Source organism: Eupeodes corollae, chromosome 3 (genome assembly GCF_945859685.1).
Source record: "Eupeodes corollae chromosome 3, idEupCoro1.1, whole genome shotgun sequence".
Lineage (NCBI taxonomy): Eukaryota > Metazoa > Arthropoda > Insecta > Diptera > Syrphidae > Eupeodes > Eupeodes corollae.
Window position 1 is genome coordinate 116,824,000 of NC_079149.1, and position 18,725 is coordinate 116,842,724.

Consider the following 18,725-nt stretch of genomic DNA (forward strand, 5'->3'; position numbering starts at 1 on the left):
GTTTATTTTAAAATAGCTTTACAGATATATGCATTTCGAGTATAAAGATTTATGGGACGTAAACACTGCCAAGTACATTTGTATATGTGTAGGTAAACTGTAATTAAAAATTTTACATAAAAGGGTTTGCGTGACTTAAATAGCACCAAGAATATAGTAAGGATCTTGCATCTGAGTGTATAATAATAATATATTATATTTTATCCTAAGTTTTGAATTTCAAAGAAATTCGATTTATGTCTAACTCTTCGCTACTATGATAATGATGATTAATTTAGTATATGTTTTTCTTAATGAGCCTGGCTTGTCTTTACAAATATAAGTGCACACTTAAAATATAACCAATATGAAAAAGTTAGCTACGCCAAAAACTGAAAAATATAAAAGCTGCTGTAAGATTTTAATTTTCACTGTATTTTCATTTATTTTAAAATCTTTAACTTTTCATGTTTGAATATAATTTTCACTGTATTTTCATTTATTTTAAAATCTTTAACTTTTCATGTTTGAATATAATATAATACATCCTCCAAACCTCAAAATTTAATTTTGTATTCATCAACACTTTTAATTCATACTCATTGTCATCTATGTTTTATTTAAAAATGTTGTTAAAATTTTATCTAAAAAGAAACAAAGAACGAACAAAAATCGATTACATTTAAAAAAATGTACTCGTATTTTGATTCAATCCTTGAACTTTGTAAGAAGAAATTGTAGTATTTACTTTTATTATATTTTTTCTTTTGAAAATGGATTCGATAAAATATTTTAAGATATTTTTATAATAAACAAAATTATTGTTAAGAACTTTCATTTTTATAAACCAATGTTTTCTTTTTTAAGAGATATGTGTAAAATAAAATAACTTGTTTCTGAAAACTAAAAACATTTGTTGTTAAGAAACATGTGTACTAGTTAGCTAAGGTTAAAGTGGCTGTCCGTGGAGTAGGAGACACTTAGGCCAGTTTAATTGCTCATTGTGATACCACATGAGTTTTGAGGCTTTCTTTAAGCTCAATATAAACCATTTTGAGTCCCTTACGAAACGTGAGAGGCTGATTAGTTATTATGCTAATATTATTAAGATCGTTTAGATCGATATAGAAGAATTCCCCTAGGTAATTCTTGCGATTTTGAGCTAGAGCAGGGCATGTACAGAGAAGGTGAAGAACTGTTTCCTCTTCTTCCTCATCCATACAGCTTTTTTAAACTTCAGAATTTTAGAAAGTAGTTAGCTTATAGCAAGCTTCAAACTACGATCAGAGGCTCATCATAAGTGCATGTGTTAGTTGTTAGTATGATAATAATACAATTAAAGCCTAACACACGCACAAAACATAATTAACATGAATTAATACAGAACAACACAACATAATATAAAGACGTTTACAATAGTTGAGCACTGGTTCTAATTAATGATTTTAATCCCAACTTATATAAATTTAAATTTATCGATTAACATTTCTACAGTTAATTCTATGGAAGTCAATATGTATAAAATAAAATGAACGTAAGTCATAAGTTCCGCCTCGGTAATTCAAATGTACACAAGATAGCAAATAAGGTGCATCAATTTCACCGTTAATAAGTTGAAGAAGAATGAAGAAATATTAAATCATTATTAACACGCCTTTGATGCATATTCAAGAGGAGGACGAACATGGCAATTATACAAAGAAACATAGGGATCATTGAGCTCCTCTGCATAGCGGTTTATAAAACCAAGCATAAAACTTGCCTTATTGACAATAAAATTAATTTGATATGTAAACTCTAATTTGGAACAGAAATAAACACCTAAATCTTTAAATGTGGAGACGCGACAAATTTTTTGCTGTGATATACAATAATCAAATACACTAACCATTCGTTTTTTAGTAAAAGTTATCATCGGGCATTTTAAAGGGTTAAGGGAAGGTAATTTCTCCCACACCAACATGTGAAACTATTAATGTCGGCTTGTAAAAGGAAACGATCATGGGTGGACTTTATAATCTTAAAAATGTTCATGTCATCAGCAAAAAAGAGAACTTCACTTGAGGATAAACAAAAGAGGGCCAAGATGGCTTCCCTGAGAAATACCAGATTTAGCAACAAAAGGTTCTGAAAGACAATTTCTGAATTTTACCTCATAGGATCTGTTTTTAAGATATGATTTGATCCAATTGGTGGAAAACCCAGAGCTTTGAGTTTAAGTAAAATAATACCGTGGCTTAGTTGGTAAAAGCTTTAGAAAAGTCAGTGTACACACAGTCAACTTCATAACCTTGTTCTAAAGCGTTTGAACATATGTTTGAGAATGTGAGGAGATTAGTAACGGTTGATCTTTTTTTCACAAAACAATGTTGCTGTTCGCAAATGAAATTTTTACTAAAAAATGCTAATCTTTCACAAACAACTTGTTCAAACAATTTATAAATGCAAGAAAGCTTTGCAATGGGCTATAGTTTGTTATATCCGCCTTTTTACCTTTCTTTGTATGGGCATTTAATTGGTGTTAAAAATGACTTCTTCCATATAATGGGAAATTTGCCTTTTTTTATAGAAAGTTTGAATAAGAACGTAAGGGGTTCAACTAAAGCATTACTAGTTTTTTTAGTACTATCGGGGGAATACCATCGAGACCGGCTGAGCAGTCATCATTCAACACAGATAAAAGATCAAGGACCGTAGTCAGTACCACAGGAATTTGATTACAGCTTATATGCGAAAAGGAGTGAAGCTTATGAAAATATACTTCATCAACATTTTGAGGCCAATTAACAGATGACTTACGGAAATTTGTTGCGAAAGCGTTACAGATATTAACAGTTTTATCTACAGCTTCTGTAAAAGCCTGACTATCAGAGAAAATACGGGTATCATGTTTTTCTTTAAGCCAGGACAAGACTTCTTTTATCGTAAAAACTTCCGCCTGGAACAGTGAATTGAATATTGGGTATTTTTTCTAAAATTATTTTGAAAAAAAAAGTAAGGAGGCCAAATCGCACTTCCAAAACAACTGCTTTGATATCCATCTCAACATTAAGTAAAGGCTTACTAACCCTTATTAATATTCTAAAAAATTGAAAACAAAAACCTAACGTACTTGAATTGACTTACTTCACTTGACTGTAAGCATAAAATCCGAATTTGTTTTTTTTTTATTAATTTGCTCTTAAAATTGATGACTAAAAACGAAAAGAATAAGCCGTAAAAAAAATATTGTTGGCTTTGATCTACAATGAAATACAAAAACAAAAAACGACAAATCACAAAACTAATGATTTTTTATGGAATTGAGCCAAGTGAAAGGGTTCTCGATATGAAATTCCTAGAATATTTTATACATTGTTGAAGGCTACACAAAATAACATCTTGATTTTTATTTTATTTTTGTATAATGTTATTTAAATAGAAAAAAAAATCTACATTTTGCAACATTTTTTTTGTAAAAAATTTGAATATAGCTTACAAAAAATAAATATAGAATACTTGATATCTCTTTACAGGAAACAGAGAGAATGAGAGAACGAATATAAGAGAACAAAACACACAAAATCTCAAATAATATACAGATCAACCGGAAATAGCACTGGATACATTTTTTCTAGAACAAAATAAAAATAAAGTAAAAAAGTACTTACATCAATATCAACACCCGGTAGTGGAAACACTTGCGCCGGTGGCATGTCCCTCGGGACATATCGATAGAATTCATATCCGTCCTTGTACCACTTCACCGAGTACAGCGACTCTCCGTCCAAATCATATTTGCATCCAAGTACTGCATCCTCATAGCGCATAATGTGTTTGGGAATTCGAATCTCTGTCATGGATAGGCCGGTAGTAAGTACTGCAACGAAAAAAAGGAAGAACAGAAAAAAAACAAGGATGTTATACTATGTAGCAATATGAAAGACAGGAATGTGAAAATAAAACTAGGAAGAATTTTTTTTTTGAAGCCTGGACTTGTGAAATAAAAAAACAATACTTTTTTTGTTTTATTTGTTTGGAAAAGGCCTTCCACTTCCAGAAGCTGGTAAAGCTGCTGTTGAAGTAATGCGCTTTGTTGAGATAGAAAAATTGCGGAAGGACCTTATACGAACCATCAGGACCCAGAAGAAAAGTAAAGTACAGGACGAACTTTACTTTTCTCACTTAAATGGAATGATTGAGTTTATGCCTTCCATTTTTCCATTTTGCTCGTTTGTTTAACCTTTCTGGATGGTTCTCAAATTTTTTGGGAATAACACTCGTATTTCTTCTTCTTCTTTTTCCTCCTCTTCATTTTTTTCTATCCTAATACTATACTGTCATTCCAGAAGGAAGAAGGACAGACAGTGCGGTATGGTGGTTGGAGAAAAATCAGTTCGTGGTATGATTTAATTTTGAAACATTCTCATGCACGTTTGGTTGTTGGATATTCTTCTTCGACTATGTTCTTCTCATATTTCTTTGGCTTTTTTATTTGTTTCGTTTTGGATTTTTTCTTTCTGCAAGATATCTACACATAGGTGGCTGAAACTTTTTTTGATTTTTTGTATGTTGTTCTTGTTGTTGTTGGTAATATGTTGTGAAAAATTCTTGCAATTACCAAGTTGGAAAAGTTAGCGGAAGAAAGCAATTTCCTTCAATTCTTTTAAGAGTTGCTTTTGACAGATATTTTTACTTCTTGTGTCTTGTATATGTAACCAAGAGTATAGAAATACGGTTTTGTAAGTGTATAAGTGGTGGTTTTGAAGTATATTTTTTTTGTTTTTGTTCTTTAATTTGTTTCAGAAATATTTTTTTCTGTGGAATTTTTTTAATTGGAATGAAAAAAAATAATGGTATTGACATCAAACAAGAAATTTAATCACAAAAATGTACTCTTTTAAAGAAGGGGGGAAATTGAAGAGAAATTGTATCAAAGTGTCCTCGGTTATACTCGTAGGTATCTTTACTTTTTTAAAAAGTACTACTATCTTTCATTTATTGCAAAATTTAAGTACATATAATGAAATTTAATAGAACAGGAAACTTTGTTGTCCATGTGAAGAAAACTTTTTCATATTTTCTGACTTCATAAACAAAAGCAGACAGATCAACAATTCTTAAATTTAATAGTATTTGCAAAATATTTCAAAAATTCGTTGGAAATTAATATGTTCTCTAGATATATGTGAAATACTTGTAGTTACAATTTTGTTTGATAAAGGTTTCTCATTACAGTTTTTCAATTAACAAATACCAGAAATCAATTTTTAAACATTTTTTTGTGATGATTTTTGACCTAAAAAGAAAATTTAACTTAACATCTTTATGAAAAAACAGTTCTTATGTATAACATTTTCAAAAAAAAACTTATTTACGTTATAGTTTAATCTTAATTGATAGTTTTTAAAAATTGAGCAAGACTATTTGGTGAATTTTTCGAAGAAAGAATTAATTGACAAATGTAAGTGCAATGGTTGAGATGACAACAACAAATAACACCCGTTGGTCAATGAAAAGCAGGATTTGTAAAAATTCCAAAGTTTTAATACATTGTCAATACAAATTCAGTTTCGAAAATATTCGATGAACATTTAATTTCATTTCGAAGTTTGGACCTTGACATTAGGCGTGGAAAACAATATAAAGCAAATTGCCACCTCTGGAAGATTTACATACAGAAATATGTCTAAAACTATTAACTATTCTATAATAGGATAAAGCAAATACCTTAAATCATCAAAAGTTTTCTTAGATTAAAATTTTAAGTGAACGTGATTATAAATGCAACTACGCGAAATCTTAAAATTTCCAAAAAATAATTTTCCAAGGTAATGTGTATTAACTTTGCTATACGGGTTCACTTTGGCGAATACGTACTATTTTTTTGGAATTTTTTGTCAAACTATTTAACTTAGCTACAAAATTGATTCGATCGACAACAAGAGAGTCCTATACTCGTGTTTTATTTTTGTATGCGTATTTGATTTAAAACATTAATGTATTTTGGAAATCTGACAGTGGTTTCACGGAAAGATCGAGATCGTTTGCCGATTAAGAAAAAAATATTAGAAGTCTTTAAAAATGCGAAAACTAAATCCATGATTTCTCCATGAACTCATTAATTAATAGAACCATAGTTATAAATTATAAGCTTTAAGTTTTCATCTTTATTTTTTCATTTCCTAGAATTTCCATACTTTCTGTTACCTATATTTCTTATGTTTTTCTTTAAAATTATTACTAAAAGGTTCACAGTCCTAAAAAAGAAAATAACTTCTGCCTTTTTATTATGTATGCATTATTCAAAACAGTAAATACCGTTTCAATGGTAAAAACATCTAGGTGGTTACCTACATAAAATAAGACAGACACGTTTATTTTCTCGTCCTTGCAATCTTCTCCTTCTTCCTTCTTTCTTTTACAAAGCTGATTGAAACTTTCATGTAAATAATATTATTTTCTTTGGCATTTTTGGAACTTTTTAACCTATATGTAACCGGTCAACATACCTTAATAAAATATTCTAAGACCCCAAAAACGAACTTTTCGATCAATATGATACCTTTACTTACCTAAATCATCACTTTTCCTCTCTCTTTTTCTTAAGGTAAGGAAAGAAAAGTTGAGAAAAAAGAAAATCAAGGACCAAAGTCTTAAAAGTTAAAATTTGTCTTTTTTTCACTTTCAAAAAAAGACTAATAATAATACTCGAGCTATAGGCTCTCGAGTTACCAAGACAGAAAAATGGATTATTTGTCAAGGCATCTTATTGTAAGAATATGACCAAAAAAGTAAATGGAAGAAAGCAAAACAAGTCTTTCAAGTAAAAGCAATGCCAAATGATGCCTTTTCAAGTAGAGAACCCTTTCATCCAAAACCATTAGGCTATCAGCAATTTTTTTGTTTGTTATACTGTGCTCTGCAAACCATCGACGACTCCACTCTTAAGTATTTACTTCAAAAAATGCCCGCGTAGCCTCTCGATATGCAGGAATTTATATGTAAGCAAGGTACAAAAGTAGATCTAGAGAAAAAAAAAAGTTAAAAAAAAGGAAAAATACGAGAAGAAGTGTTTCGTGACGATAGCGACAGAAAATCATATCCTTTGGCATTTTGCGCAGCAGCAAAGTTCATTTGACTTTTGAAAAATTCCATCATACAGCTTTGTGCATTTATTTCCATCAAGGACTTCTTTTACTCTTTCTTTCTTCTTCCATCGCCATTTCATTTTTCTTAACTTTCTCATACCGCCACCGCTGCTGAAGAAAAAAGGTCCCTTGGTAACATATTTTATTTCGTTCATTCCTTGTACCGAATGTATATATTTTTATGCAGATAATTTATGTACATTTTACTATTCCTGGGGAACAAAAATACCACAAAGTGTCCCTTTTTTATTTAACACCCTTATCCCCATCATCTGCTTTTGCCGTCCGCCATCATGTAGCACTCTGCCATCCCATCACACTATGGCAATAGTGTGAGAGTTAGCGCTCAGGGAAAAGAAGAGAAATCATAAGATCGTGCCACAAGAATTGCCAAAACTTGCATAAATTTTCAAATTTAGACATTATGAATTATTCAGACATCCTTTATGAATCCTTCCAGAAGCAGCAGCAGTAGAAGCTTAGGACCTTTATACCTACTATGTGTTTATATAGATGTGCGCTATCCGCTTTGGTTATTTTTGGTCGTGTGATGGTTTTCTAAAAGTCCCCATTGGGAGAAATATGTATGTATGTATTCACCAGCAGCAGCAGCAGCAGTAATCTTCAAGGACAAACAAGACGCGAGTACCTCTTCCTATACCTACTTCGCTGTATAAACAGTGTTATTTTTTTCTTCTATACTCGTACACTTCTAACCAACTTCCACTTCTTTCACACTATGATGCGGTTTTCATAGCCTTTAAGTAAACTTTTGTAATGAAAAAGGTGTGTTAAGTGCCAGCCTTAACACATCCTTTTATATTTTTATTTTTATATTTATTTTCGTCTTTATTCACCATTTTGTTGACAGGTAAAGGGAAATTCCTACACCTACATTTTTCCTTGGCAGAAAAGCCACTTTTACCTTTGTTTTTTATTTCTATCTTTAGGGATACCTATTAGATTTGAGAAAAAAATTATACAGATACAAAACGGATTAAGAATATATTTCCTTATTTTATGTTGAGTACCTAAAAGAGTATGTTTTTTAAAGGGTTTTTATTGTTATTTTTTACTAAATTGTGTTTTAGCGTTTATTTTAAGTCTGTATTTTTGTTTTCGTGAAACCAAACAAAAGGATCTTTTTATCATATAACAGATAAAAGCATTAGGTTCGAAGTTTGGGTGTGGTTATTATTTATAGTTTCTAAATGCAAAAACATTTTTCTCTTTAAATGAGTAAATTTTCTATTAAGTACTGATCGAACCTCAAACAGAATTGTTTTAATTACATAAAACATATATTATAACATTATAAAACCAAGGTTTTATTTTAATGTTTGTATTACATCAAATTTGTATGATTGTTTTAAGTGGAAAAGTTTATAATTCATTGTCTATAAATTTTAGAAACTTTTTTCTCAGCTGTCAAATGATTCTGATAAATAATTTCTTGTTTACTTAATTTTTTATAGCATTTAAAAAAACACTCTTTAAAGAATATTACATCCTCAAAATGCAGGATAGGTACATTTTTGTAAAAATGCTTCAGATTAAAAAAAAATTAGGTATAACCTAATAAATTATGTACAAATAAATAAAAGTAAAAATTACTTAAACGGTGTTTCATGAATTTTAACTCGAAATATGGAAAGAAATTTATGGTAAGAAAAACAGTTTCTAATGTAAGACCCAAGCTAAGGCACCTAATTTTAGGATTAATATTAATATTGTGAGCAAAGTAAAAATTGTGTACCTGAAAAGAAACATTTGTTTTTATCATAATTTTGCAGAAAAACACTTTCTACTAACTGATTCCGTTTCAGTTCAATGTGTGAATTGAAGTGAATGAAAGTTATGTGGGTAGGTCAATTATTTGTACAAAATTAATGCAATTTTGCTTCAATAGCTTATGAAACCGGTGCATGTGCTTTTTTTTGTTTTGCTTTCCTGATAGTTTTGGTATTCAAAGTTTGAAAAAGTTTAATATGTGAATGAAATCATTCATTTTAGTTTTTTTTTAAACAAGTGTAAGATATCAAGAATAATTTCAATATAAAAAAAGTGGCTGGATGCGACCCACACTGATAACATCGCATCCCGTCTATCGATTTGTCTTGCTTAAAAATTTTGTAGTTTGTTTTTAAAAACTAAAAACAATATTTTTCGTATAAAGGAATAGTTTAGTTAGAAAATCTAGTTTTGTTAAATAGATTTTTAGTCAAAACCAATTTTTTACCAATTTTAGTAGCATTTCTAAAATTTTAACAAATTGGACGAAAGAAATCAACTTGAAAGATATAAAGAACCGAACACCAACTTTTACCTAATTTGCGTATTATGTATTTTTGTATGAAAAAACGGACTGTTGGATTTTTATGAAAAATGTGCTGAATATCGAACAGAAAAACGTTTGAAGACAACATTTTTAATTTTTGAAAAGCTATTTGAGTCGAAAATACATTTTTAAAAAGTTATTGTATTATTTTTGTTTAGGTTTTTATTTTTTGTAAAAAACGGTCAATTTGATTTTTCTCAAAATTTTACTGAAAATTAACAACAATATTTTTTTAAAGAAAAAAGTAATTTAAAGCCAATATCTCAAAGTTTTGAAAAGATATTTGATTCGAAAATCAATTGTTACCAACTTTTATTAATTTTTTTTTTTGTTTTTATTTTTTGTAAGAAAACTGTTCACTTGATTTTTCTCAAAAGTTTCCAGAGTGTTAAAAACAATATTTCTTATAACATAAAGGTAGTTTAAAGCCAATATCTCAAAGTTTTGAAAAGATATTTGATTCAAAAATCAATTGTTACCAACTTTTATTAATTTTTTTGTTTAGGTTTTTATTTTTATTAAGAAAACTTTCAATTCGATTTTTCTCAAAATTTTGCCGAATGTTAAACACAATATTTTTTATAAAATTAAAACTAATTTAAAGCCAATATCTCAAGTTTTTGAAAAGATATTTTGAGTAATGTTATTAAGAATTTAATTTTTTATAAAAAAAAACTCTCAATTTGATTTCTCTAAAAATTTGATCAGATGTTAAAAACATTTTTTTATTGATGAATTCCAATTTGTATTCGTACAAATTTCGAGGTGAAGCATTTTTTTCTCAATTTTTTTGATCCTTAATAAAACCAATAATTTATTTTTTTTCCAAAAATATACTGGTTTGGTATCACCTTATAAGATATAATATAAAAAATAATTCAAGTCTCAAGCGTCATTTTTTCGTCAGATATTTAGGGTTATTTTTTTAAACTGCTATTGTAAAAAAAACCCACATAATTTTCTGGAGAGCCCTTTCTACATCTTTCTGCATTATTGTCTGATTAACAAAATTGTTTTGGAGTCGATATCTCTTCTGGTTCTTGAGCTATAGACGACGAAAAAACGTTCGAACGTTTGTACACACGCACGCACATAAATCTTTCTAAAAATATTTTATTTTCGACTCTAGGGAACTTGAAACGTCAAGAAATGTCAACATTTTCAATTTTACAAATTGAACCCATTACAATAACTTCCTATAGGAAGTTAAAAAAAAGGGTGGTATGCGACCCACATTAAAAAACATCGCATACGTACCCGTCCATCGATTTGTTTTCCTAATACTTCGGTCAAAATCCATTTTTGATCAGTTAGTTGTTGTTTTGTATTTTTTCTTGTTTTGTAAAAAAAAGTTGTCAATTGAGTTGTTCAAAAAAAAATAACCAAACAATTTTTGGCATTATGATAAAATAAGTTGGATTTCAATACATGTTTTTGTCTTTATCGTCACTCTTACACGAGTTATCAAGAATCAGACATCTTTTTCCTAAAAATTTAATTAATGTTAAAAACAATATTTCCTATAAGAGACATCAAGTTTGAAGCTTATATTTTTGTTTTTTGTCTTTTCTTAGGTTTTATTTTTTTCTAAAAACCGTTACTTCAATTTTTATCAAATCTTTACCAGGTATCAAAAACTTTATTTTTAATTTCTCGTAGAAAAATATTCCAATCTAAAATTTTTATGTTCAGTTTTTTATTTTTATTAAAAAACCATCAATTGGTTTTTTTTATAAATTATGATTGCTTGGTATGACGTCACACTATGCTAGTCTTATTTTTTCGTGTTTATTGTCAACCAACATTTTCACTTTTGTTTATATACTGTGGTAAAAAAAAACCACCAAACTTTTTAAGAATCCTTTTTTTCTGTGTTATTATCTGTAGAAAAAAATTTATTAAAATTATCAGTTTAAAAATCGGATAGTTAAAATATCGATACAATAAAATTTTAGAATATATTTTAAAATATTTTGTAACCTCTGAAATCTTTTAAGTCATAATAAGTTGACTTGGTTTAAAATTGCTTTTTCTAAGTTTAAAACAAAATGCTATTTTGTACATCAATAACGGACAGTAATGAAATCATAGACAAACTTCTATCTGATTCAAAAATTTCATTTAGGTTTCTGAAATAAAATTTCTCAATTTTTAACTTCCCATAGGCAGTTATTGTAATGGGTCCGATTTGTCAAATTGAAAATATTGACATTTCTCGACGTTTCAAGGTTTCTAGAGACGAAATAAAAGATTTTTAGAAAGATGTCTGTGCGTGCGTGTGTACGTACGTTCGTACGTCCGTACGTTCACGACGTTTTTTCGTCGTCCATAGCTCAAGAAACAGAAGAGATATCGATTTCAAATAAATTTTGTTATACGGATGCAAAAAGGGGGCTCTGGAGAAAATTGCGTGGGTAGTTTTTTTACCATAGCAGTTTGAAAAAAAGGTTAACATTTTGGTTAACCCTAAATATCTTACGAACCAAAAACGCTAGAGACTTGAATTAGAAGTATATTTTTTGAAAAAAATCCATTTAACGGTTTTTTTATAAATCAAAAAAACTGAACAAAAATAATTACCTCCAAAATTTGTGCAACAGTTTTGTGCAACAAAGAATAATGTTTTTGACATCTTATGAAATTTTGAGAAAAATCGAATCTAAAAAAAACATTACTCAAAGTTGGTAAAAATTGAATATCGATTCATATATCTTTTCAAAAACTTGAAATTTAGGCTTCAAACTTATTTTTTCTTATAAGAAATATTGTTTTCAACATTCTGAAAAATTTTGAGAAAAATCGAATTGACAGTATTTTTACAAAAAATAAAAATCTAAAAAAAATTAACAAAAGTTGGTTAAATTTGATTTTCGACTCAAATATCTTTTCAAAAATTTGAGATATTCTCTTTAATTTACTTTTATCTTTTAAAAAAATATTGTTGTCAACATTCAGTAAATTTTTGAAAAAAATCGGATTTACAGTTTTTGTACAAAAAATTAAAAACCGAAAAAAATTAACAAAAGTTGGTAAAAAATGATTTTCGACTCAAATATCTTTTCAAAACTTAAAAATATTGGCTTCAAACTAATTTTATCTTATAAGAAATATTGTTTTCAACATTCAGTAAACTTTTGAAAAAAATCGAATTGACAGTTTTTTTACAAAAAATAAAACTCTAAAAAAAACAACACTAAAACTTGGTAAAAAATTACTTTCGACTCAAATGGCTTATCAAAAGTTAAAAATATTGGCTTCAAACTTATTTTGTCACAGAAAATATTGTTTGATATTCAGTAATTTTTATATAAAATTCCAACAGTCTGTTTTTTCATAAAAAATAAAATCTACAAAAACTAGTACGCAAATTTGGTAAAAATTGATACGAGTACATATAGACAAACTTTTAAGCAAGACAAATCGACAGACGGGATGGGGAGTTATCAGTGTGGGTCGTATCACAGCCTCTTTTTTGAAACACTTTTGTCTGACTATTCTGCGTTATTTTTAAAAAGACTTAAGTGGTTTAGACGAAAAGTAATCGATTTGGGTTAATAAAGAGCTTTTCAGTAAATGCAAAAAATTGTTCATCAATAATGTTTTGGAAATATACAACTTTGAAAATGTAAGAACATATCAATGCAAAAAACCTCGACAAAAGTTTCAACAAGAAATGAATTGGACAAATACGAATATTTATTTTCCAAATCTTTTTATTTTCTTGAGTTTTCACTTGTGTTTCCTTAAGCTTTGCGTTGGCTAGGTGAGGACTTTAAATGGATTTATGTATACATTTTTACTGAATTAAAAAAAATATATAAATTTTAAAAATTACAATTCATTTTTTAAAATCAAATTGTTCGTTTGCTTAAGCCTCAAATTTGTTCGTTTTTTAAGAAGAAAAAAATTACTGGAGGAACATGTTTTCTCTCGAAGCGACCCAAAGTGCTTTCATCCGCTTTTGTCATGGTCCATGCTTCTGCAGGACGGGGATGATAAGGGTCTTATATAGCAACACTTTGGTCCCTCGAGAGAGGACTTTACCACTCAATTGCTTTCTTAGTCCAAAGAATCAGCGGTTAGAAAGAGTTATTCTGCGATTGATCTCAACGATGGTGTTGTTTTCTGCAATTACAGCGGAGCCTAGGTAGACGAAGTCCTTGACTACCAAGACGTCGGTGTTGTATGTCCTTTCTAGACGACAGCATGTACTTTGTTTTGCCCTCATTAACCGTTAAACCCATTTTTGCCGCCACTGCCTCAATACTCACAAAAGCCCCATTGACATCACGCTGAGTTCTTCCGATTATGTCAATGTCATCAGCATATGCCAGTAATTGGACAGACTTTTGAAAGATAGTGCCTCTAGTGTTGACGTGTGAGCTCTGCACTATTCTTTCAAGCACGATGTTAAAAAAATCGCATGACAGCGCATCACCTTGTCTAAAGCCTTTTTTGACATCAAAAGGTTCTGTTAAGTTGTTTCCAACCTTAATGGAGCAGCGTGAATTCTCCATGGTCATCCTGCACAAACGGACGAGTTTGCCAGGGATGCCAAAACTAGACATGGCTCTATACAGCTCGTCCCTGTGGATGCTGTCATATGCGGCCTTGAAATCGATGAAAAGATGGTGGGTGTCGATTTGGTGTTCTTGGGTTTTTTCCAGGATCTGCCGTAATGTGAATATTTGATCAACTGTGGACTTTCCTGGTCTAAAACCACACTGATAAGGACCTATCAGGTTCTTGACGATGGGTTTTAGTCTCCAACTTATGTTTTCTTGAATTGACAATCCCCTCAACCTTTTAGACTAATCTATCTAAAACTAGTGTAGTTTTTTTGTGATGTCATTTTATTTAGTTTGACGAATTATATCTTGAGCAGGATTTCAAGACCCATTATTCTGTCAATGCTCTCAACTTGATTCCAGAGATCCATCCAAGCAAAGAGTAATGAATTTCGTCATTTTATTTTATTTTGTGTGCGTCGCACACGTGAATCACATTCAAACGCACACCATAAAAAATCACTTTACACTTAAAGGACCAACAACAAAAAAATAGGTCTTTCCTGCTTCAGGTGCATGACAACATCATCGTTTCTCCTTTCGTTCTGTTTTTTTTTTGTTTTTATTTTCTTGCTCCATAGAGACAAAACAAAGATGAAGAAAAAGAAGTTGATGTTTATTTTGCCTCCTTTGCAACTATCAACTTTATTATTTTTAAGGCGCAATATCATCGTCTTGGTAATTCTAAACGTTTTGCCCTTTTGTCCGATCTTCGACACATCCCTATAAACATACGTATACTCCTAGTCATAGTCATAGTCATAGTCATAGTTATACTCATCGGAACCATCATTTTGCGTTGTGTTTGTCTTTAGAGCATGATGTGATGGTGAGTCCTTAAAAAGATATCCTTAAAAAGTAAGAAAGAAACTTAGGTATAAATAAAAGCCTAGGCAAGTTACTAGCATGAGAAACAACGACACGACGACGATAACGAACAACACGAATGAGACTCAGAGGAGGTGAAAAAAAACGAAAAAAAAACAAAAAAAAAGAAGGAAGGAATCCTAAGGAAAAATCAAAATGAACGCATAATGAAGTGCGATTTGGTGTCATAAACTTCCTTTTGAAGGCAAAATTGTGTGAACTGTAAACCGAGAAGTGGAAAGCCTTCAAAAAACACTGAGCGGCTGAGTGAGTCGAACGAGTGAATTAATGTGAATCAGGGTAAGAGACAGCGGTGGGGATGTGTCAATGGAGGTTGGAACATAGTGTCAGGTAGAGTGTAAATATTTAATTTGGAAATGTCCTTATTTTTTTTCTTTACTTTTCTGTAGCTTGCTTGCTTGCTTTTCGAAATGTCTTGTACCATCCTCTGGATTCTGGATAAATTTTGCTGCTATATAGCCCAGGTTTTCACTATACGTTTAGGGAATATGTCTTGGCCCTACTTGTGTTAAATTATTTTTTCATTAGGTGAATTGAAGGAGCCTTAGCACAAGGACCACAAAGTAAATTTATGGTGTGTGATTACGTGTCGCGTTGGTAAGGATAAGGATATAGAGATACACTTAACTCAAGGACATCTCTATGTTTATCAAAAGAGAGCAGATGAAAGGGAATTTCCCAGGGCTTTCAATTTGATCGTCCTTTGTATAAGGACACGACAAAAAATACATAGACAAAAAAAAAAGTTTTTTTTTGTGTATTTTTGGTGTATATTTTTCTTGGAATATAAATGTATTGGGGGGATTTTTACGACCATCATGAGGATAATGCTAATCCTGTTGGCAGGTGGTGGAAGTTTTTGGCTTAAATTAACTATTTAAATTTTATACGCACGTGGACCTTAGGCATGGACGAGCAAACGTTTGTACCTACATATTTTTTTTTGCTTTTTTGTGTTTTATTATTTTATTTAATGTTTTACAAAGAATATGTAGGGGGTGGGTATTTATTTCAGTTTGAGAAGCGAGAAGAAACCCTTGAGATTGTTTTAATGGTGGGCTGCTTTGAGGTTTAATTATGAAACGCTCCAATTGTTTTTTCTCTCTCTCCGACTTCATTTCTATATGGTAGACTGGAGGAGGAGAGACGGGGGAAAGATGTTTTATATACATTATACATTCTTGCTTTGTTTTATTTGAAAGCGATTGTGATTAATTAATGAATGGGGATTGTTTCAGTTTTTATTTTTTTTTTTTCATATTTTTTGTATTTTGTCTCTTTCTTATGAAATGAATAAGCGTTTATGAATTTTTAAGCAAATGCCATTGGGGATTTGTATGAAAGGTATAGGAGTGTATGTAGAAGTTATAAGCGATAAAATCTGAAATATTATTCAGCTGTGTGTTATGTAATTTCCAGTGTGGTGTAGGTTGTTGAGCAAGATGACAAAAATTGAAAGAAATGAGCCTTTGGAGAAATTTAAATTGGTATGGTTGTTTAAAACAGTATATTTTTGGGAAACCGAAAATTTCATTTGGGAACATAAGATTTCCCTCTTGTGGTATATAAGCTAATTTTTATCTTAAAACGACAATTTTCTGTGCAGATACGGATTAATATGGACTTTTCGTCATATAAGTTGATCCTCTTATATTTTTCCTTGGCCTTTGGGTACAGCTAAACAGCAATGGCGACAGACAAATTGTAAATTTGAAGGTTAATTTTCAAAATAAATTACTTTAAAGTTTTTAAACATATTTGTATTGTTAAATATTCTCAACTACGGGATTTTTAAATGAGCCTTTCCCATTTTTAAATTAAAATTAAACAAAGTTTTTTTTTTAAAGGACCTATTAATTCCGTTTTTTTTTTTTTATTTTGTAGTACCCGTGGTATGATGGTTAGTGCGTTTCACATTTAATCCATTTGAAGGCAATTTTGAGATTGTACTGCAAAATTTCCAATGTGGTGTGATCTACGTGGCTGTAATCCTGTTGAATGAAAATTAAAGTTAGCTATTTCAACTGCTTCAGAGCTTTTATTCAGCAAAAACACATAGATTTTATCAGTTTCTGATTTGGTTTAAGTTTGTGAAAGTTAAAAACTAAGTCATGACTTGGTACGCAAAATAAATTAAACCTGTTGTTTAATTGTTTAAACCTCAAGCATACCAGCTTTATGTAAATTTAAAAAATAATACTTTATAAGCTTAAAAGTTGTAAGCAACTAATGAAGGAGGAATTAAGTGTTACTTATAATTCCAGCATTTAATTGACACTGTTGTAACTTATACTGTTTGACCTTTTAAAAAAGCAATAATTAGAAATTTTATTTCTTTTTGTGATCTATTTTTGATGAAACCCACGACTTATTTTTACAGCACTAATCCCTTAAACCTGAAGTGCTTCTAGTTTTGTACGTCAAGCCTAGAAGGGGAAGGAATAAGAGCACTAACTTTTTATAAATTCCTAAAAAATTCGAATATCGATTATCGTACTTTACAGATAACCCGATTTGATGAAACCTTTTTTATTTACACGTTTTATCTGCCTATATAGTTTGACGAAATTAGCCGAATAATTTAATGCCAACTTAACACTACTCCAACTTCAACAATATGGCTTCTACCAACTATCAAAGTTCAGAAATCCCTATTGGAAAACCTTTTGCAATTAAATAACGAATTTCTATTAGACATTGCGTCACTGTACCGCAACAATAACAACAACAAAAGTATGGTGCTATTATTTGAATACATGTGGCCATGGATCCCAACATCCAACCACAATGCACAGTAAATTTTTGGTGTTGATGATGATAATGTAAATGACTTTTGTGATGTGATGCTGGGGATGGATAAGAAAGTCGTCGTCGTCGTAGTCGTCATGTATCCTTTCGATTCACAACCATAGCACCAGAGGAGGTATAGGTACAATGTCCTCTTGCATATTTTATGTGCTCACTCTGCCTGGTGTATTTATTCCATTGTTTTTTTTCATTTCTGTTGGAAAAGTTCATTTCAAGAATGTAAATAGAACCATTGTCCAAGTTCTACACCTTTTTTTTGTAAGCTTTGCTTTCCTGCTACACATAGCAGTACCAGAATACAACACGTATTTCACATTAGAATGCACGCGGCCTTCCTCTAACTATACTATGGGCATAGGACAAAAAGCCCTTTTCTCTCCTCGTTGTTGGTTGTTGGTTGTCGTCCAAAGAAAACCAATGCAATTGTTGGTCATTGTTCTATAGGGATCACCATATCCAAACAGAGTCGTTCATTCATTCGTGGTGATGGTAATGGCTGTATGAGGTGGTGGTAGCTGGTGGTGCAAACTGCCACTTCTACCACTTCTGCCACAACCACTGCCACTGCACTGCAACTCTGCTCTCGCTTGCTCGCTGTTCCAATTTCATGCGAGCATAACTCAATGGGACGTTTTTCCATTTTTAGATACAATTGTACGTATGTATGTAATTTTTTTCTTCTTCTGTTGTGTGTGGGTATATCCTTGCGGGTGTATATATGTGTGCAGATATATACAATATGTGATGTGTGAGTCTAGTGTAGCATACAATTTGTTTTAGTTGAATGCAGTGTCTGGGTATATTTTTTTCTAAGGACACAAAGCAAAAAAAAGATATATGTATTTCATTCCATATGCAGTGTCATTATTTGTTTGCATGACCCTCAAGGGGGTTGGGAAAAAATAATTTGCAAAATGGACAGTTTTCCCCCAAGCATTGCCAAAAAATTGTATAAATCTCTGTTTTTAGTTTTTTGATGTTTCATTTTTTCTCATTTTTTTATTTTTGTTAACG

The 18,725-nt window shown here is 30.5% G+C and overlaps 1 pseudogene; it reads right to left on the minus strand.

Annotated features, from left to right (window-relative positions):
* The window catches only part of LOC129950041 (uncharacterized), a 97,788-nt pseudogene that overhangs the window by 19,608 nt on the left and 59,455 nt on the right, over window positions 1-18,725 (minus strand).